General features: G+C 47.1%; 29 non-coding genes across 29 annotated transcripts; all 29 read right to left on the bottom strand.

The window, feature by feature from the left end:
- Nucleotides 1-824: 824 nt before the first annotated feature.
- TRNAP-CGG (transfer RNA proline (anticodon CGG)) lies at nt 825-896 on the bottom strand. Its single transcript has one exon. It is a non-coding gene; the product is annotated as a tRNA-Pro (tRNA).
- Nucleotides 897-1,834: 938 nt separating this feature from the next.
- On the bottom strand, nt 1,835-1,946 carry TRNAL-CAA (transfer RNA leucine (anticodon CAA)). Its single transcript has 2 exons — nt 1,909-1,946; nt 1,835-1,880 (listed from the first exon to the last, which is right to left on the bottom strand). It is a non-coding gene; the product is annotated as a tRNA-Leu (tRNA).
- A 289-nt stretch (nt 1,947-2,235) lies between these two features.
- On the bottom strand, nt 2,236-2,308 carry TRNAV-AAC (transfer RNA valine (anticodon AAC)). The gene has a single exon. It is a non-coding gene; the product is annotated as a tRNA-Val (tRNA).
- A 386-nt stretch (nt 2,309-2,694) lies between these two features.
- Nucleotides 2,695-2,766, bottom strand: TRNAP-AGG (transfer RNA proline (anticodon AGG)). Its single transcript has one exon. It is a non-coding gene; the product is annotated as a tRNA-Pro (tRNA).
- Nucleotides 2,767-3,195: 429 nt separating this feature from the next.
- On the bottom strand, nt 3,196-3,268 carry TRNAV-UAC (transfer RNA valine (anticodon UAC)). Its single transcript has one exon. It is a non-coding gene; the product is annotated as a tRNA-Val (tRNA).
- Nucleotides 3,269-4,662: 1,394 nt separating this feature from the next.
- On the bottom strand, nt 4,663-4,774 carry TRNAL-CAA (transfer RNA leucine (anticodon CAA)). Its single transcript has 2 exons — nt 4,737-4,774; nt 4,663-4,708 (listed from the first exon to the last, which is right to left on the bottom strand). It is a non-coding gene; the product is annotated as a tRNA-Leu (tRNA).
- Nucleotides 4,775-5,063: 289 nt separating this feature from the next.
- Nucleotides 5,064-5,136, bottom strand: TRNAV-AAC (transfer RNA valine (anticodon AAC)). Its single transcript has one exon. It is a non-coding gene; the product is annotated as a tRNA-Val (tRNA).
- A 762-nt stretch (nt 5,137-5,898) lies between these two features.
- On the bottom strand, nt 5,899-5,971 carry TRNAV-AAC (transfer RNA valine (anticodon AAC)). The gene has a single exon. It is a non-coding gene; the product is annotated as a tRNA-Val (tRNA).
- Nucleotides 5,972-6,357: 386 nt separating this feature from the next.
- TRNAP-AGG (transfer RNA proline (anticodon AGG)) lies at nt 6,358-6,429 on the bottom strand. The gene has a single exon. It is a non-coding gene; the product is annotated as a tRNA-Pro (tRNA).
- Nucleotides 6,430-6,858: 429 nt separating this feature from the next.
- On the bottom strand, nt 6,859-6,931 carry TRNAV-UAC (transfer RNA valine (anticodon UAC)). Its single transcript has one exon. It is a non-coding gene; the product is annotated as a tRNA-Val (tRNA).
- A 385-nt stretch (nt 6,932-7,316) lies between these two features.
- TRNAP-CGG (transfer RNA proline (anticodon CGG)) lies at nt 7,317-7,388 on the bottom strand. Its single transcript has one exon. It is a non-coding gene; the product is annotated as a tRNA-Pro (tRNA).
- A 937-nt stretch (nt 7,389-8,325) lies between these two features.
- Nucleotides 8,326-8,437, bottom strand: TRNAL-CAA (transfer RNA leucine (anticodon CAA)). The gene is made up of 2 exons: nt 8,400-8,437; nt 8,326-8,371 (listed from the first exon to the last, which is right to left on the bottom strand). It is a non-coding gene; the product is annotated as a tRNA-Leu (tRNA).
- A 289-nt stretch (nt 8,438-8,726) lies between these two features.
- On the bottom strand, nt 8,727-8,799 carry TRNAV-AAC (transfer RNA valine (anticodon AAC)). Its single transcript has one exon. It is a non-coding gene; the product is annotated as a tRNA-Val (tRNA).
- Nucleotides 8,800-9,184: 385 nt separating this feature from the next.
- Nucleotides 9,185-9,256, bottom strand: TRNAP-AGG (transfer RNA proline (anticodon AGG)). Its single transcript has one exon. It is a non-coding gene; the product is annotated as a tRNA-Pro (tRNA).
- A 429-nt stretch (nt 9,257-9,685) lies between these two features.
- TRNAV-UAC (transfer RNA valine (anticodon UAC)) lies at nt 9,686-9,758 on the bottom strand. Its single transcript has one exon. It is a non-coding gene; the product is annotated as a tRNA-Val (tRNA).
- A 385-nt stretch (nt 9,759-10,143) lies between these two features.
- On the bottom strand, nt 10,144-10,215 carry TRNAP-CGG (transfer RNA proline (anticodon CGG)). The gene has a single exon. It is a non-coding gene; the product is annotated as a tRNA-Pro (tRNA).
- A 938-nt stretch (nt 10,216-11,153) lies between these two features.
- On the bottom strand, nt 11,154-11,265 carry TRNAL-CAA (transfer RNA leucine (anticodon CAA)). The gene is made up of 2 exons: nt 11,228-11,265; nt 11,154-11,199 (listed from the first exon to the last, which is right to left on the bottom strand). It is a non-coding gene; the product is annotated as a tRNA-Leu (tRNA).
- Nucleotides 11,266-11,554: 289 nt separating this feature from the next.
- Nucleotides 11,555-11,627, bottom strand: TRNAV-AAC (transfer RNA valine (anticodon AAC)). The gene has a single exon. It is a non-coding gene; the product is annotated as a tRNA-Val (tRNA).
- A 386-nt stretch (nt 11,628-12,013) lies between these two features.
- Nucleotides 12,014-12,085, bottom strand: TRNAP-AGG (transfer RNA proline (anticodon AGG)). The gene has a single exon. It is a non-coding gene; the product is annotated as a tRNA-Pro (tRNA).
- Nucleotides 12,086-12,514: 429 nt separating this feature from the next.
- TRNAV-UAC (transfer RNA valine (anticodon UAC)) lies at nt 12,515-12,587 on the bottom strand. Its single transcript has one exon. It is a non-coding gene; the product is annotated as a tRNA-Val (tRNA).
- Nucleotides 12,588-13,970: 1,383 nt separating this feature from the next.
- TRNAL-CAA (transfer RNA leucine (anticodon CAA)) lies at nt 13,971-14,082 on the bottom strand. The gene is made up of 2 exons: nt 14,045-14,082; nt 13,971-14,016 (listed from the first exon to the last, which is right to left on the bottom strand). It is a non-coding gene; the product is annotated as a tRNA-Leu (tRNA).
- Nucleotides 14,083-14,371: 289 nt separating this feature from the next.
- Nucleotides 14,372-14,444, bottom strand: TRNAV-AAC (transfer RNA valine (anticodon AAC)). Its single transcript has one exon. It is a non-coding gene; the product is annotated as a tRNA-Val (tRNA).
- Nucleotides 14,445-15,207: 763 nt separating this feature from the next.
- TRNAV-AAC (transfer RNA valine (anticodon AAC)) lies at nt 15,208-15,280 on the bottom strand. Its single transcript has one exon. It is a non-coding gene; the product is annotated as a tRNA-Val (tRNA).
- Nucleotides 15,281-15,666: 386 nt separating this feature from the next.
- On the bottom strand, nt 15,667-15,738 carry TRNAP-AGG (transfer RNA proline (anticodon AGG)). Its single transcript has one exon. It is a non-coding gene; the product is annotated as a tRNA-Pro (tRNA).
- Nucleotides 15,739-16,167: 429 nt separating this feature from the next.
- Nucleotides 16,168-16,240, bottom strand: TRNAV-UAC (transfer RNA valine (anticodon UAC)). Its single transcript has one exon. It is a non-coding gene; the product is annotated as a tRNA-Val (tRNA).
- Nucleotides 16,241-16,625: 385 nt separating this feature from the next.
- Nucleotides 16,626-16,697, bottom strand: TRNAP-CGG (transfer RNA proline (anticodon CGG)). The gene has a single exon. It is a non-coding gene; the product is annotated as a tRNA-Pro (tRNA).
- Nucleotides 16,698-17,634: 937 nt separating this feature from the next.
- On the bottom strand, nt 17,635-17,746 carry TRNAL-CAA (transfer RNA leucine (anticodon CAA)). Its single transcript has 2 exons — nt 17,709-17,746; nt 17,635-17,680 (listed from the first exon to the last, which is right to left on the bottom strand). It is a non-coding gene; the product is annotated as a tRNA-Leu (tRNA).
- Nucleotides 17,747-18,035: 289 nt separating this feature from the next.
- TRNAV-AAC (transfer RNA valine (anticodon AAC)) lies at nt 18,036-18,108 on the bottom strand. The gene has a single exon. It is a non-coding gene; the product is annotated as a tRNA-Val (tRNA).
- A 385-nt stretch (nt 18,109-18,493) lies between these two features.
- On the bottom strand, nt 18,494-18,565 carry TRNAP-AGG (transfer RNA proline (anticodon AGG)). Its single transcript has one exon. It is a non-coding gene; the product is annotated as a tRNA-Pro (tRNA).
- Between the last annotated feature and the right edge of the window lie 158 nt (nt 18,566-18,723).

Here is an 18,723-nt window from a genome sequence, read left to right as displayed (position 1 = left end):
ATTCACCCAAAGCAAGCAACTGCACATGCTGCTCTCTTCTGCAATATGGTTGCTGTCTTTTCCATGGCCGTCATCGAACAAGAAATGAAAATACCTCCATCCTTCAGACATTTTGTTTGCTCTAGGTGTATGCTCTCGGTGAGGACAATAAAACAATTTCTGCTCTCATGCCTTGCTTTCATCAAGTAGGCCCACCCTTCAGTACAAAAGGACGTGCAAACGAATGGCGCAAACTATCGTCACTTCTCTTTTTGAGCTGTCACTGATGCCCCTGGAGCACAGTACGTCACGCTGGTGAGGGATAGACAGCTTCCATTATCTCAGCTTTCCTATAAGTTGAGAGAGTAAATGCAAACAATAAGCTGCTGTTTCTGCCCAGTCTCGAACCAGGGACCTTTCGCGTGTAAAGCGAACGTGATAACCACTACACCACAGAAACAGATACATTTGCCGCAATCTTCTTGGCATGTAGTGGGCTGGAAAGCACAGACCAAGGGCCAATGTCCATGAAGCTCAACGTTGGACCCTCCTTACCCGATCTCTTTCTTTGGAAGAAAGCAACGAGGACCACTTTTATTCCAAAAGGCGATTTTAAAACCATACCTGAAATCACGCTAGAAAAACACTTTGAATTTAATGTTCCTACACTGATGGTCCACCCCAGAAAAGCAGTTGCAAAGAAGTCCGGCACTGAAATTCTATACGCCAAAACTGGGAAACAGCGTGCAGGGAAAGGAACTTTTTCACCATACACGGCGTCTTATAGCATTGAAAAGAAGAAATGGTCCTACATAATAAGCAGCCTAAAAATAATTCCACAACATGGGCTCGTCCGGGATTTGAACCCGGGACCTCTCGCACCCGAAGTGAGAATCATACCCCTAGACCAACGAGCCTGATTCCCCTGTCAGCAATTTGAACAATTTCTGATGCGTCTTTCAAAAACAAAGCAGTGCTATTTGGCTGCTCTCTCTCTATGTGAGCCACACAAAGTCATGTTTTCTCTCAAGGTGTTGTTTTTTTCACTCTTGCAAGGAAGGGATCAGCCGATATCCTAGCTGCCAGTGAGCAGAAAAAAGGCACTGATGAGAACTGCAGGCACTTTCTGGCACTTGTACTTCTCTGCAAGTCCTGGACCCTTGCCCCATTAACTTCCACCCCAGAAGCAAGGGAGGGCCTGCCAATTCTTGCTCCTAAGAAAGAGGTGTTTGATTCTTGGATTCAAACACGCTCACTCAGCACTCAATGAGGCTCGATCAGGCGAGATTTATATGAGTGGCTCGCAGGACTGAAACACTCACCTGGGAGACCCAGGGTGGCTGAATTCCCAGAATGGCCATTGTTGGGCAAGTCACCTCCTTTCCTCCTGCCTCAATCTAGAATTGGCTGCAAATCACAAGATAGAGTTCAATGTCCGTGTGTACTGCCTACTCCCAGCTACCTCTCTGTCTTCCTTATGTAAATTAAAATTCGCAAGGGGGGACCAATGACAATCTGCTCCTCCCACATAACCAGGAAGCCCTGTTGAACATGTCTGCCTGTGTTGTTGCAGGGACAGTGCCTTCTCCGCCCAAAAGGTGGCAGGAGAGCCTCACAACAAAGATGGGATCAACTGCTTAATGAGAAACCAGCACAGCAGTTAGTGTGATGGAGTGCAAATTTAACGGAAGGTGTGCCTGAGGTGTCCCTTCCAGGAATACATGGAATTGTGATTGAGGGCCCAGCCTGATCGTTGGTGGATTTCTCGTCATATGTTACAGGTCCGTGCAAAGATTGTGGTGTGTGGGGAATGCACTGCAAAAAAACAGGACGATTTAAGGGTGTAAAAGAGACCTGTCAGAAGTGGGATTTGAACCCACGCCTCCATGAGGAGACCAGAAGTCTCAGTTGCACTGAAGATCAAGCTCTCTTGAGTCTGGCGCCTTAGACCACTCGGCCATCCTGACAGCCCTGGCTATGTACAGGTCTGACTCTTCTGTCTGCACTTGCCAATGTTTGCACTTACAGCGTTCGCAGCAATGTCACAGGTGTAAAGGCCCCACAATACAACATGGCATGATAAAAAAAAAAGCTAGGCACAAGAGCGACCACTGATGGATGCGGATTACTTTGTTTCGTCTTGGAAAAGTAAAGGAAGTTTCCCACGGCTCGCTGGGTTCATGGACCGCCTCTTCTTAAGCTTGCATTGAGATAATAAGGTTTTAGAGGGTGCACATAAAAGCAGCTCATGCACAGTGTTTCTGCCCGGTCTCGAACCGGGGACCTTTCGCGTGTTAGGCGAACGTGATGACCACTACACTACAGAAACTAACTTGCTGTGTTTTACTGTTAGAGCAAGGTTCCTCTCAAGGATTCTCTCTACTTCTATTCTGCTGTATCAGCAGCCACTCAGAAAGCGAGGAGCAAGTGTGAAAACTGCAGAGATATCAGCCAACATGCTTGCAATTAGACGTATTAAAAATTTACTTATGCAGGCATCGACAGACAAATATCTGATGCCTAAATGCCAGCAAGTACAGCTTGGGAAAGCATCACCTGGGACACACACAGACTAAGCATGAAGGCAGAAAAAGCATGGATATCCGTTTTTCTTCTGAGGTTCAAAATAATTTGTGCAACAATGCGCCGAGTGTAATGAGAAATAGTCAGGCATTGTCAGTTTTGAGTAGGATTCGTATATTTACCTCTAAAAAAGGGCTCGTCCGGGATTTGAACCCGGGACCTCTCGCACCCTAAGCGAGAATCATACCCCTAGACCAACGAGCCGAGGCACACAAGAGTCACCTTTTGCACCGGCTCCGGGGGTTATTGGCAGCGAGTTGGTGAATGATTCACCCAAAGCAAGCAACTGCACATGCTGCTCTCTTCTGCAATATGGTTGCTGTCTTTTCCATGGCCGTCATCGAACAAGAAATGAAAATACCTCCATCCTTCAGACATTTTGTTTGCTCTAGGTGTATGCTCTCGGTGAGGACAATAAAACAATTTCTGCTCTCATGCCTTGCTTTCATCAAGTAGGCCCACCCTTCAGTACAAAAGGACGTGCAAACGAATGGCGCAAACTATCGTCACTTCTCTTTTTGAGCTGTCACTGAAGCCCCTGGAGCACAGTACGTCACGCTGGTGAGGGATAGACAGCTTCCATTATCTCAGCTTTCCTATAAGTTGAGAGAGTAAATGCAAGCAATAAGCTGCTGTTTCTGCCCGGTCTCGAACCAGGGACCTTTCGCGTGTAAAGCGAACGTGATAACCACTACACCACAGAAACAGATACTCTTGCAGCAATCTTCTTGGCATGTAGTGGGCTGGAAAGCACAGACCAAGGGCCAATGTCCATGAAGCTCAACGTTGGACCCTCCTTACCCGATCTCTTTCTTTGGAAGAAAGGAACGAGGACCACTTTTATTCCAAAAGGCGATTTTAAAACCATACCTGAAATCACGCTAGAAAAACACTTTGAATTTAATGTTCCTACACTGATGGTCCACCCCAGAAAAGCAGTTGCAAAGAAGTCCGGCACTGAAATTCTATACGCCAAAAGTGGGAAACAGCGTGCAGGGAAAGGAACTTTCTCACCATACACGGCGTCTTATAGCATTGAAAAGAAGAAATGGTCCTATATAATAAGCAGCCTAAAAATAATTCCACAACATGGGCTCGTCTGGGATTTGAACCCGGGACCTCTCGCACCCGAAGCGAGAATCATACCCCTAAACCAACGAGCCTGATTCCCCTGTCAGCAATTTGAACAATTTCTGATGCGTCTTTCAGAAACAAAGCAGTGCTATTTGGCTGCTCTCTCTCTATGTGAGCCACACAAAGTCATGTTTTCTCTCAAGGTGTTGTTTTTTTCACTCTTGCAAGGAAGGGATCAGCCGATATCCTAGCTGCCAGTGAGCAGAAAAAAGGCACTGATGAGAACTGCAGGCACTTTCTGGCACTTGTACTTCTCTGCAAGTCCTGGACCCTTGCCCCATTAACTTCCACCCCAGAAGCAAGGGAGGGCCTGCCAATTCTTGCTCCTAAGAAAGAGGTGTTTGATTCTTGGATTCAAACACGCTCACTCAGCGCTCGATCAGGCTCGATCAGGCGAGATTTATATGAGTGGCTCACAGGACTGAAACACTCACCTGGGAGACCCAGGGTGGCTGAATTCCCAGAATGGCCATTGTTGGGCAAGTCACCTCCTTTCCTCCTGCCTCAATCTAGAATTGGCTGCAAATCACAAGATAGAGTTCAATGTCCGTGTGTACTGCCTACTCCCAGCTACCTCTCTGTCTTCCTTATGTAAATTAAAATTCGCAAGGGGGGACCAATGACAATCTGCTCCTCCCACATAACCAGGAAGCCCTGTTGAACATGTCTGCCTGTGTTGTTGCAGGGACAGTGCCTTCTCCGCCCAAAAGGTGGCAGGAGAGCCTCACAACAAAGATGGGATCAACTGCTTAATGAGAAACCAGCACAGCAGTTAGTGTGATGGAGTGCAAATTTAACGGAAGGTGTGCCTGAGGTGTCCCTTCCAGGAATACATGGAATTGTGATTGAGGGCCCAGCCTGATCGTTGGTGGATTTCTCGTCATATGTTACAGGTCCGTGCAAAGATTGTGGTGTGTGGGGAATGCACTGCAAAAAACAGGACGATTTAAGGGTGTAAAAGAGACCTGTCAGAAGTGGGATTTGAACCCACGCCTCCATGAGGAGACCAGAAGTCTCAGTTGCACTGAAGATCAAGCTCTCTTGAGTCTGGCGCCTTAGACCACTCGGCCATCCTGACAGCCCTGGCTATGTACAGGTCTGACTCTTCTGTCTGCACTTGCGAATGTTTGCACTTACAGCGTTCGCAGCAATGTCACAGGTGTAAAGGCCCCACAATACAACATGGCATGATAAAAAAAAAAGCTAGGCACAAGAGCGACCACTGATGGATGCGGATTACTTTGTTTCGTCTTGGAAAAGTAAAGGAAGTTTCCCACGGCTCGCTGGGTTCATGGACCGCCTCTTCTTAAGCTTGCATTGAGATAATAAGGTTTTAGAGGGTGCACATAAAAGCAGCTCATGCACAGTGTTTCTGCCCGGTCTCGAACCGGGGACCTTTCGCGTGTTAGGCGAACGTGATGACCACTACACTACAGAAACTAACTTGCTGTGTTTTACTGTTAGAGCAAGGTTCCTCTCAAGGATTCTCTCTACTTCTATTCTGCTGTATCAGCAGCCACTCAGAAAGCGAGGAGCAAGTGTGAAAACTGCAGAGATATCAGCCAACATGCTTGCAATTAGACGTATTAAAAATGTACTTATGCAGGCACCGACAGACAAATATCTGATGCCTAAATGCCAGCAAGTACAGCTTGGGAAAGCATCACCTGGGACACACACAGACTAAGCATGAAGGCAGAAAAAGCATGGATATCCGTTTTTCTTCTGAGGTTCAAAATAATTTGTGCAACGATGCGCCGAGTGTAATGAAAACAGGACGATTTAAGGGTGTAAAAGAGACCTGTCAGAAGTGGGATTTGAACCCACGCCTCCATGAGGAGACCAGAAGTCTCAGTTGCACTGAAGATCAAGCTCTCTTGTGTCTGGCGCCTTAGACCACTCGGCCATCCTGACAGCCCTGGCTATGTACAGGTCTGACTCTTCTGTCTGCACTTGCCAATGTTTGCACTTACAGCGTTCGCAGCAATGTCACAGGTGTAAAGGCCCCACAATACAACATGGCATGATAAAAAAAAAGCTAGGCACAAGAGCGACCACTGATGGATGCGGATTACTTTGTTTCGTCTTGGAAAAGTAAAGGAAGTTTCCCACGGCTCGCTGGGTTCATGGACCGCCTCTTCTTAAGCTTGCATTGAGATAATAAGGTTTTAGAGGGTGCACATAAAAGCAGCTCATGCACAGTGTTTCTGCCCGGTCTCGAACCGGGGACCTTTCGCGTGTTAGGCGAACGTGATGACCACTACACTACAGAAACTAACTTGCTGTGTTTTACTGTTAGAGCAAGGTTCCTCTCAAGGATTCTCTCTACTTCTATTCTGCTGTATCAGCAGCCACTCAGAAAGCGAGGAGCAAGTGTGAAAACTGCAGAGATATCAGCCAACATGCTTGCAATTAGACGTTTTAAAAATTTACTTATGCAGGCATCGACAGACAAATATCTGATGCCTAAATGCCAGCAAGTACAGCTTGGGAAAGCATCACCTGGGACACACACAGACTAAGCATGAAGGCAGAAAAAGCATGGATATCCGTTTTTCTTCTGAGGTTCAAAATAATTTGTGCAACAATGCGCCGAGTGTAATGAGAAATAGTCAGGCATTGTCAGTTTTGAGTAGGATTCGTATGTTTACCTCTAAAAAAGGGCTCGTCCGGGATTTGAACCCGGGACCTCTCGCACCCTAAGCGAGAATCATACCCCTAGACCAACGAGCCGAGGAACACAAGAGTCACCTTTTGCACCGGCTCCGGGGGTTATTGGCAGCGAGTTGGTGAATGATTCACCCAAAGCAAGCAACTGCACATGCTGCTCTCTTCTGCAATATGGTTGCTGACTTTTCCATGGCCGTCATCGAACAAGAAATGAAAATACCTCCATCCTTCAGACATTTTGTTTGCTCTAGGTGTATGCTCTCGGTGAGGACAATAAAACAATTTCTGCTCTCATGCCTTGCTTTCATCAAGTAGGCCCACCCTTCAGTACAAAAGGACATGCAAACGAATGGCGCAAACTATCGTCACTTCTCTTTTTGAGCTGTCACTGAAGCCCCTGGAGCACAGTACGTCACGCTGGTGAGGGATAGACAGCTTCCATTATCTCAGCTTTCCTATAAGTTGAGAGAGTAAATGCAAGCAATAAGCTGCTGTTTCTGCCCGGTCTCGAACCAGGGACCTTTCGCGTGTAAAGCGAACGTGATAACCACTACACCACAGAAACAGATACTCATGCAGCAATCTTCTTGGCATGTAGTGGGCTGGAAAGCACAGACCAAGGGCCAATGTCCATGAAGCTCAACGTTGGACCCTCCTTACCCGATCTCTTTCTTTGGAAGAAAGGAACGAGGACCACTTTTATTCCAAAAGGCGATTTTAAAACCATACCTGAAATCACGCTAGAAAAACACTTTGAATTTAATGTTCCTACACTGATGGTCCACCCCAGAAAAGCAGTTGCAAAGAAGTCCGGCACTGAAATTCTATACGCCAAAAGTGGGAAACAGCGTGCAGGGAAAGGAACTTTCTCACCATACACGGCGTCTTATAGCATTGAAAAGAAGAAATGGTCCTATATAATAAGCAGCCTAAAAATAATTCCACAACATGGGCTCGTCCGGGATTTGAACCCGGGACCTCTCGCACCCGAAGCGAGAATCATACCCCTAGACCAACGAGCCTGATTCCCCTGTCAGCAATTTGAACAATTTCTGATGCGTCTTTCAGAAACAAAGCAGTGCTATTTGGCTGCTCTCTCTCTATGTGAGCCACACAAAGTCATGTTTTCTCTCAAGGTGTTGTTTTTTTCACTCTTGCAAGGAAGGGATCAGCCGATATCCTAGCTGCCAGTGAGCAGAAAAAAGGCACTGATGAGAACTGCAGGCACTTTCTGGCACTTGTACTTCTCTGCAAGTCCTGGACCCTTGCCCCATTAACTTCCACCCCAGAAGCAAGGGAGGGCCTGCCAATTCTTGCTCCTAAGAAAGAGGTGTTTGATTCTTGGATTCAAACACGCTCACTCAGCGCTCAATGAGGCTCGATCAGGCGAGATTTATATGAGTGGCTCGCAGGACTGAAACACTCACCTGGGAGACCCAGGGTGGCTGAATTCCCAGAATGGCCATTGTTGGGCAAGTCACCTCCTTTCCTCCTGCCTCAATCTAGAATTGGCTGCAAATCACAAGATAGAGTTCAATGTCCGTGTGTACTGCCTACTCCCAGCTACCTCTCTGTCTTCCTTATGTAAATTGAAATTCGCAAGGGGGGACCAATGACAATCTGCTCCTCCCACATAACCAGGAAGCCCTGTTGAACATGTCTGCCTGTGTTGTTGCAGGGACAGTGCCTTCTCCGCCCAAAAGGTGGCAGTAGAGCCTCACAACAAAGATGGGATCAACTGCTTAATGAGAAACCAGCACAGCAGTTAGTGTGATGGAGTGCAAATTTAACGGAAGGTGTGCCTGAGGTGTCCCTTCCAGGAATACATGGAATTGTGATTGAGGGCCCAGCCTGATCGTTGGTGGATTTCTCGTCATATGTTACAGGTCCGTGCAAAGATTGTGGTGTGTGGGGAATGCACTGCAAAAAACAGGACGATTTAAGGGTGTAAAAGAGACCTGTCAGAAGTGGGATTTGAACCCACGCCTCCATGAGGAGACCAGAAGTCTCAGTTGCACTGAAGATCAAGCTCTCTTGAGTCTGGCGCCTTAGACCACTCGGCCATCCTGACAGCCCTGGCTATGTACAGGTCTGACTCTTCTGTCTGCACTTGCCAATGTTTGCACTTACAGCGTTCGCAGCAATGTCACAGGTGTAAAGGCCCCACAATACAACATGGCATGATAAAAAAAAAAGCTAGGCACAAGAGCGACCAGTGATGGATGCGGATTACTTTGTTTCGTCTTGGAAAAGTAAAGGAAGTTTCCCACGGCTCGCTGGGTTCATGGACCGCCTCTTCTTAAGCTTGCATTGAGATAATAAGGTTTTAGAGGGTGCACATAAAAGCAGCTCATGCACAGTGTTTCTGCCCGGTCTCGAACCGGGGACCTTTCGCGTGTTAGGCGAACGTGATGACCACTACACTACAGAAACTAACTTGCTGTGTTTTACTGTTAGAGCAAGGTTCCTCTCAAGGATTCTCTCTACTTCTATTCTGCTGTATCAGCAGCCACTCAGAAAGCGAGGAGCAAGTGTGAAAACTGCAGAGATATCAGCCAACATGCTTGCAATTAGACGTATTAAAAATTTACTTATGCAGGCATCGACAGACAAATATCTGATGCCTAAATGCCAGCAAGTACAGCTTGGGAAAGCATCACCTGGGACACACACAGACTAAGCATGAAGGCAGAAAAAGCATGGATATCCGTTTTTCTTCTGAGGTTCAAAATAATTTGTGCAACAATGCGCCGAGTGTAATGAGAAATAGTCAGGCATTGTCAGTTTTGAGTAGGATTCGCATGTTTCCTCTAAAAAAGGGCTCGTCCGGGATTTGAACCCGGGACCTCTCGCACCCTAAGCGAGAATCATACCCCTAGACCAACGAGCCGAGGCACACAAGAGTCACCTTCTGCACCGGCTCCGGGGGTTATTGGCAGAGAGTTGGTGAATGATTCACCCAAAGCAAGCAACTGCACATGCTGCTCTCTTCTGCAATATGGTTGCTGTCTTTTCCATGGCCGTCATCGAACAAGAAATGAAAATACCTCCATCCTTCAGACATTTTGTTTGCTCTAGGTGTATGCTCTCGGTGAGGACAATAAAAAAATTTCTGCTCTCATGCCTTGCTTTCATCAAGTAGGCCCACCCTTCAGTACAAAAGGACGTGCAAACGAATGGCGCAAACTATCGTCACTTCTCTTTTTGAGCTGTCACTGATGCCCCTGGAGCACAGTACGTCACGCTGGTGAGGGATAGACAGCTTCCATTATCTCAGCTTTCCTATAAGTTGAGAGAGTAAATGCAAACATTAAGCTGCTGTTTCTGCCCGGTCTCGAACCAGGGACCTTTCGCGTGTAAAGCGAACGTGATAACCACTACACCACAGAAACAGATACTCTTGCAGCAATCGTCTTGGCATGTAGTGGGCTGGAAAGCACAGACCAAGGGCCAATGTCCATGAAGCTCAACGTTGGACCCTCCTTACCCGATCTCTTTCTTTGGAAGAAAGGAACGAGGACCACTTTTATTCCAAAAGGCGATTTTAAAACCATACCTGAAATCACGCTAGAAAAACACTTTGAATTTAATGTTCCTACACTGATGGTCCACCCCAGAAAAGCAGTTGCAAAGAAGTCCGGCACTGAAATTCTATACGCCAAAACTGGGAAACAGCCTGCAGGGAAAGGAACTTTCTCACCATACACGGCGTCTTATAGCATTGAAAAGAAGAAATGGTCCTACATAATAAGCAGCCTAAAAATAATTCCACAACATGGGCTTGTCCGGGATTTGAACCCGGGACCTCTCGCACCCGAAGCGAGAATCATACCCCTAGACCAACGAGCCTGATTCCCCTGTCAGCAATTTGAACAATTTCTGATGCGTCTTTCAGAAACAAAGCAGTGCTATTTGGCTGCTCTCTCTCTATGTGAGCCACACAAAGTCATGTTTTCTCTCAAGGTGTTGTTTTTTTCACTCTTGCAAGGAAGGGATCAGCCGATATCCTAGCTGCCAGTGAGCAGAAAAAAGGCACTGATGGGAACTGCAGGCACTTTCTGGCACTTGTACTTCTCTGCAAGTCCTGGACCCTTGCCCCATTAACTTCCACCCCAGAAGCAAGGGAGGGCCTGCCAATTCTTGCTCCTAAGAAAGAGGTGTTTGATTCTTGGATTCAAACACGCTCACTCAGCACTCAATGAGGCTCGATCAGGCGAGATTTATATGAGTGGCTCGCAGGACTGAAACACTCACCTGGGAGACCCAGTGTGGCTGAATTCCCAGAATGGCCATTGTTGGGCAAGTCACCTCCTTTCCTCCTGCCTCAATCTAGAATTGGCTGCAAATCACAAGATAGAGTTCAATGTCCGTGTGTACTGCCTACTCCCAGCTACCTCTCTGTCTTCCTTATGTAAATTAAAATTCGCAAGGGGGGACCAATGACAATCTGCTCCTCCCACATAACCAGGAAGCCCTGTTGAACATGTCTGCCTGTGTTGTTGCAGGGACAGTGCCTTCTCCGCCCAAAAGGTGGCAGGAGAGCCTCACAACAAAGATGGGATCAACTGCTTAATGAGAAACCAGCACAGCAGTTAGTGTGATGGAGTGCACATTTAACGGAAGGTGTGCCTGAGGTGTCCCTTCCAGGAATACATGGAATTGTGATTGAGGGCCCAGCCAGATCGTTGGTGGATTTCTCGTCATATGTTACAGGTCCGTGCAAAGATTGTGGTGTGTGGGGAATGCACTGCAAAAAAACAGGACGATTTAAGGGTGTAAAAGAGACCTGTCAGAAGTGGGATTTGAACCCACGCCTCCATGAGGAGACCAGAAGTCTCAGTTGCACTGAAGATCAAGCTCTCTTGAGTCTGGCGCCTTAGACCACTCGGCCATCCTGACAGCCCTGGCTATGTACAGGTCTGACTCTTCTGTCTGCACTTGCCAATGTTTGCACTTACAGCGTTCGCAGCAATGTCACAGGTGTAAAGGCCCCACAATACAACATGGCATGATAAAAAAAAAAGCTAGGCACAAGAGCGACCACTGATGGATGCGGATTACTTTGTTTCGTCTTGGAAAAGTAAAGGAAGTTTCCCACGGCTCGCTGGGTTCATGGACCGCCTCTTCTTAAGCTTGCATTGAGATAATAAGGTTTTAGAGGGTGCACATAAAAGCAGCTCATGCACAGTGTTTCTGCCCGGTCTCGAACCGGGGACCTTTCGCGTGTTAGGCGAACGTGATGACCACTACACTACAGAAACTAACTTGCTGTGTTTTACTGTTAGAGCAAGGTTCCTCTCAAGGATTCTCTCTACTTCTATTCTGCTGTATCAGCAGCCACTCAGAAAGCGAGGAGCAAGTGTGAAAACTGCAGAGATATCAGCCAACATGCTTGCAATTAGACGTATTAAAAATTTACTTATGCAGGCATCGACAGACAAATATCTGATGCCTAAATGCCAGCAAGTACAGCTTGGGAAAGCATCACCTGGGACACACACAGACTAAGCATGAAGGCAGAAAAAGCATGGATATCCGTTTTTCTTCTGAGGTTCAAAATATTTTGTGCAACAATGCGCCGAGTGTAATGAGAAATAGTCAGGCATTGTCAGTTTTGAGTAGGATTCGTATGTTTACCTCTAAAAAAGGGCTCGTCCGGGATTTGAACCCGGGACCTCTCGCACCCTAAGCGAGAATCATACCCCTAGACCAACGAGCCGAGGCACACAAGAGTCACCTTTTGCACCGGCTCCGGGGGTTATTGGCAGCGAGTTGGTGAATGATTCACCCAAAGCAAGCAACTGCACATGCTGCTCTCTTCTGCAATATGGTTGCTGACTTTTCCATGGCCGTCATCGAACAAGAAATGAAAATACCTCCATCCTTCAGACATTTTGTTTGCTCTAGGTGTATGCTCTCGGTGAGGACAATAAAACAATTTCTGCTCTCATGCCTTGCTTTCATCAAGTAGGCCCACCCTTCAGTACAAAAGGACGTGCAAACGAATGGCGCAAACTATCGTCACTTCTCTTTTTGAGCTGTCACTGAAGCCCCTGGAGCACAGTAAGTCACGCTGGTGAGGGATAGACAGCTTCCATTATCTCAGCTTTCCTATAAGTTGAGAGAGTAAATGCAAGCAATAAGCTGCTGTTTCTGCCCGGTCTCGAACCAGGGACCTTTCGCGTGTAAAGCGAACGTGATAACCACTACACCACAGAAACAGATACATTTGCCGCAATCTTCTTGGCATGTAGTGGGCTGGAAAGCACAGACCAAGGGCCAATGTCCATGAAGCTCAACGTTGGACCCTCCTTACCCGATCTCTTTCTTTGGAAGAAAGCAACGAGGACCACTTTTATTCCAAAAGGCGATTTTAAAACCATACCTGAAATCACGCTAGAAAAACACTTTGAATTTAATGTTCCTACACTGATGGTCCACCCCAGAAAAGCAGTTGCAAAGAAGTCCGGCACTGAAATTCTATACGCCAAAACTGGGAAACAGCGTGCAGGGAAAGGAACTTTCTCACCATACACGGCGTCTTATAGCATTGAAAAGAAGAAATGGTCCTACATAATAAGCAGCCTAAAAATAATTCCACAACATGGGCTTGTCCGGGATTTGAACTCGGGACCTCTCGCACCCGAAGCGAGAATCATACCCCTAGACCAACGAGCCTGATTCCCCTGTCAGCAATTTGAACAATTTCTGATGCGTCTTTCAGAAACAAAGCAGTGCTATTTGGCTGCTCTCTCTCTATGTGAGCCACACAAAGTCATGTTTTCTCTCAAGGTGTTGTTTTTTTCACTCTTGCAAGGAAGGGATCAGCCGATATCCTAGCTGCCAGTGAGCAGAAAAAAGGCACAGATGAGAACTGCAGGCACTTTCTGGCACTTGTACTTCTCTGCAAGTCCTGGACCCTTGCCCCATTAACTTCCACCCCAGAAGCAAGGGAGGGCCTGCCAATTCTTGCTCCTAAGAAAGAGGTGTTTGATTCTTGGATTCAAACACGCTCGATCAGGCTCGATCAGGCGAGATTTATATGAGTGGCTCACAGGACTGAAACACTCACCTGGGAGACCCAGGGTGGCTGAATTCCCAGAATGGCCATTGTTGGGCAAGTCACCTCCTTTCCTCCTGCCTCAATCTAGAATTGGCTGCAAATCACAAGATAGAGTTCAATGTCCGTGTGTACTGCCTACTCCCAGCTACCTCTCTGTCTTCCTTATGTAAATTAAAATTCGCAAGGGGGGACCAATGACAATCTGCTCCTCCCACATAACCAGGAAGCCCTGTTGAACATGTCTGCCTGTGTTGTTGCAGGGACAGTGCCTTCTCCGCCCAAAAGGTGGCAGGAGAGCCTCACAACAAAGATGGGATCAACTGCTTAATGAGAAACCAGCACAGCAGTTAGTGTGATGGAGTGCAAATTTAACGGAAGGTGTGCCTGAGGTGTCCCTTCCAGGAATACATGGAATTGTGATTGAGGGCCCAGCCTGATCGTTGGTGGATTTCTCGTCATATGTTACAGGTCCGTGCAAAGATTGTGGTGTGTGGGGAATGCACTGCAAAAAACATGACGATTTAAGGGTGTAAAAGAGACCTGTCAGAAGTGGGATTTGAACCCACGCCTCCATGAGGAGACCAGAAGTCTCAGTTGCACTGAAGATCAAGCTCTCTTGAGTCTGGCGCCTTAGACCACTCGGCCATCCTGACAGCCCTGGCTATGTACAGGTCTGACTCTTCTGTCTGCACTTGCCAATGTTTGCACTTACAGCGTTCGCAGCAATGTCACAGGTGTAAAGGCCCCACAATACAACATGGCATGATAAAAAAAAAAGCTAGGCACAAGAGCGACCACTGATGGATGCGGATTACTTTGTTTCGTCTTGGAAAAGTAAAGGAAGTTTCCCACGGCTCGCTGGGTTCATGGACCGCCTCTTCTTAAGCTTGCATTGAGATAATAAGGTTTTAGAGGGTGCACATAAAAGCAGCTCATGCACAGTGTTTCTGCCCGGTCTCGAACCGGGGACCTTTCGCGTGTTAGGCGAACGTGATGACCACTACACTACAGAAACTAACTTGCTGTGTTTTACTGTTAGAGCAAGGTTCCTCTCAAGGATTCTCTCTACTTCTATTCTGCTGTATCAGCAGCCACTCAGAAAGCGAGGAGCAAGTGTGAAAACTGCAGAGATATCAGCCAACATGCTTGCAATTAGACGTATTAAAAATGTACTTATGCAGGCATCGACAGACAAATATCTGATGCCTAAATGCCAGCAAGTACAGCTTGGGAAAGCATCACCTGGGACACACACAGACTAAGCATGAAGGCAGAAAAAGCATGGATATCCGTTTTTCTTCTGAGGTTCAAAATAATTTGTGCAACGATGCGCCGAGTGTAATGAAAACAGGACGATTTAAGGGTGTAAAAGAGACCTGTCAGAAGTGGGATTTGAACCCACGCCTCCATGAGGAGTCCAGAAGTCTCAGTTGCACTGAAGATCAAGCTCTCTTGTGTCTGGCGCCTTAGACCACTCGGCCATCCTGACAGCCCTGGCTATGTACAGGTCTGACTCTTCTGTCTGCACTTGCCAATGTTTGCACTTACAGCGTTCGCAGCAATGTCACAGGTGTAAAGGCCCCACAATACAACATGGCATGATAAAAAAAAAAGCTAGGCACAAGAGCGACCACTGATGGATGCGGATTACTTTGTTTCGTCTTGGAAAAGTAAAGGAAGTTTCCCACGGCTCGCTGGGTTCATGGACCGCCTCTTCTTAAGCTTGCATTGAGATAATAAGGTTTTAGAGGGTGCACATAAAAGCAGCTCATGCACAGTGTTTCTGCCCGGTCTCGAACCGGGGACCTTTCGCGTGTTAGGCGAACGTGATGACCACTACACTACAGAAACTAACTTGCTGTGTTTTACTGTTAGAGCAAGGTTCCTCTCAAGGATTCTCTCTACTTCTATTCTGCTGTATCAGCAGCCACTCAGAAAGCGAGGAGCAAGTGTGAAAACTGCAGAGATATCAGCCAACATGCTTGCAATTAGACGTTTTAAAAATTTACTTATGCAGGCATCGACAGACAAATATCTGATGCCTAAATGCCAGCAAGTACAGCTTGGGAAAGCATCACCTGGGACACACACAGACTAAGCATGAAGGCAGAAAAAGCATGGATATCCGTTTTTCTTCTGAGGTTCAAAATAATTTGTGCAACAATGCGCCGAGTGTAATGAGAAATAGTCAGGCATTGTCAGTTTTGAGTAGGATTCGTATGTTTACCTCTAAAAAAGGGCTCATCCGGGATTTGAACCCGGGACCTCTCGCACCCTAAGCGAGAATCATACCCCTAGACCAACGAGCCGAGGCACACAAGAGTCACCTTTTGCACCGGCTCCGGGGGTTATTGGCAGTGAGTTGGTGAATGATTCACCCAAAGCAAGCAACTGCACATGCTGCTCTCTTCTGCAATATGGTTGCTGACTTTTCCATGGCCGTCATCGAACAAGAAATGAAAATACCTCCATCCTTCAGACATTTTGTTTGCTCTAGGTGTATGCTCTCGGTGAGGACAATAAAACAATTTCTGCTCTCATGCCTTGCTTTCATCAAGTAGGCCCACCCTTCAGTACAAAAGGACATGCAAACGAATGGCGCAAACTATCGTCACTTCTCTTTTTGAGCTGTCACTGAAGCCCCTGGAGCACAGTACGTCACGCTGGTGAGGGATAGACAGCTTCCATTATCTCAGCTTTCCTATAAGTTGAGAGAGTAAATGCAAGCAATAAGCTGCTGTTTCTGCCCGGTCTCGAACCAGGGACCTTTCGCGTGTAAAGCGAACGTGATAACCACTACACCACAGAAACAGATACTCTTGCAGCAATCTTCTTGGCATGTAGTGGGCTGGAAAGCACAGACCAAGGGCCAATGTCCATGAAGCTCAACGTTGGACCCTCCTTACCCGATCTCTTTCTTTGGAAGAAAGGAACGAGGACCACTTTTATTCCAAAAGGCGATTTTAAAACCATACCTGAAATCACGCTAGAAAAACACTTTGAATTTAATGTTCCTACACTGATGGTCCACCCCAGAAAAGCAGTTGCAAAGAAGTCCGGCACTGAAATTCTATACGCCAAAAGTGGGAAACAGCGTGCAGGGAAAGGAACTTTCTCACCATACACGGCGTCTTATAGCATTGAAAAGAAGAAATGGTCCTATATAATAAGCAGCCTAAAAATAATTCCACAACATGGGCTCGTCCGGGATTTGAACCCGGGACCTCTCGCACCCGAAGCGAGAATCATACCCCTAGACCAACGAGCCTGATTCCCCTGTCAGCAATTTGAACAATTTCTGATGCGTCTTTCAGAAACAAAGCAGTGCTATTTGGCTGCTCTCTCTCTATGTGAGCCACACAAAGTCATGTTTTCTCTCAAGGTGTTGTTTTTTTCACTCTTGCAAGGAAGGGATCAGCCGATATCCTAGCTGCCAGTGAGCAGAAAAAAGGCACTGATGAGAACTGCAGGCACTTTCTGGCACTTGTACTTCTCTGCAAGTCCTGGACCCTTGCCCCATTAACTTCCACCCCAGAAGCAAGGGAGGGCCTGCCAATTCTTGCTCCTAAGAAAGAGGTGTTTGATTCTTGGATTCAAACACGCTCACTCAGCGCTCAATGAGGCTCGATCAGGCGAGATTTATATGAGTGGCTCGCAGGACTGAAACACTCACCTGGGAGACCCAGGGTGGCTGAATTCCCAGAATGGCCATTGTTGGGCAAGTCACCTCCTTTCCTCCTGCCTCAATCTAGAATTGGCTGCAAATCACAAGATAGAGTTCAATGTCCGTGTGTACTGCCTACTCCCAGCTACCTCTCTGTCTTCCTTATGTAAATTAAAATTCGCAAGGGGGGACCAATGACAATCTGCTCCTCCCACATAACCAGGAAGCCCTGTTGAACATGTCTGCCTGTGTTGTTGCAGGGACAGTGCCTTCTCCGCCCAAAAGGTGGCAGTAGAGCCTCACAACAAAGATGGGATCAACTGCTTAATGAGAAACCAGCACAGCAGTTAGTGTGATGGAGTGCAAATTTAACGGAAGTTGTGCCTGAGGTGTCCCTTCCAGGAATACATGGAATTGTGATTGAGGGCCCAGCCTGATCGTTGGTGGATTTCTCGTCATATGTTACAGGTCCGTGCAAAGATTGTGGTGTGTGGGGAATGCACTGCAAAAAACAGGACGATTTAAGGGTGTAAAAGAGACCTGTCAGAAGTGGGATTTGAACCCACGCCTCCATGAGGAGACCAGAAGTCTCAGTTGCACTGAAGATCAAGCTCTCTTGAGTCTGGCGCCTTAGACCACTCGGCCATCCTGACAGCCCTGGCTATGTACAGGTCTGACTCTTCTGTCTGCACTTGCCAATGTTTGCACTTACAGCGTTCGCAGCAATGTCACAGGTGTAAAGGCCCCACAATACAACATGGCATGATAAAAAAAAAAGCTAGGCACAAGAGCGACCAGTGATGGATGCGGATTACTTTGTTTCGTCTTGGAAAAGTAAAGGAAGTTTCCCACGGCTCGCTGGGTTCATGGACCGCCTCTTCTTAAGCTTGCATTGAGATAATAAGGTTTTAGAGGGTGCACATAAAAGCAGCTCATGCACAGTGTTTCTGCCCGGTCTCGAACCGGGGACCTTTCGCGTGTTAGGCGAACGTGATGACCACTACACTACAGAAACTAACTTGCTGTATTTTACTGTTAGAGCAAGGTTCCTCTCAAGGATTCTCTCTACTTCTATTCTGCTGTATCAGCAGCCACTCAGAAAGCGAGGAGCAAGTGTGAAAACTGCAGAGATATCAGCCAACATGCTTGCAATTAGACGTATTAAAAATTTACTTATGCAGGCATCGACAGACAAATATCTGATGCCTAAATGCCAGCAAGTACAGCTTGGGAAAGCATCACCTGGGACACACACAGACTAAGCATGAAGGCAGAAAAAGCATGGATATCCGTTTTTCTTCTGAGGTTCAAAATAATTTGTGCAACAATGCGCCGAGTGTAATGAGAAATAGTCAGGCATTGTCAGTTTTGAGTAGGATACGCATGTTTCCTCTAAAAAAGGGCTCGTCCGGGATTTGAACCCGGGACCTCTCGCACCCTAAGCGAGAATCATACCCCTAGACCAACGAGCCGAGGCACACAAGAGTCACATTCTGCACCGGCTCCGGGGGTTATTGGCAGAGAGTTGGTGAATGATTCACCCAAAACAAGCAACTGCACATGCTGCTCTCTTCTGCAATATGGTTGCTGTCTTTTCCATGGCCGTCATCGAACAAGAAATGAAAATACC

This window comes from Triturus cristatus, chromosome 10 (genome assembly GCF_964204655.1).
Source record: "Triturus cristatus chromosome 10, aTriCri1.1, whole genome shotgun sequence".
Classification (NCBI taxonomy): Eukaryota; Metazoa; Chordata; class Amphibia; order Caudata; family Salamandridae; genus Triturus; species Triturus cristatus.
Note: the sequence above shows the minus strand (reverse complement) of the source record. Positions and strands in the feature narration are given on the sequence as shown.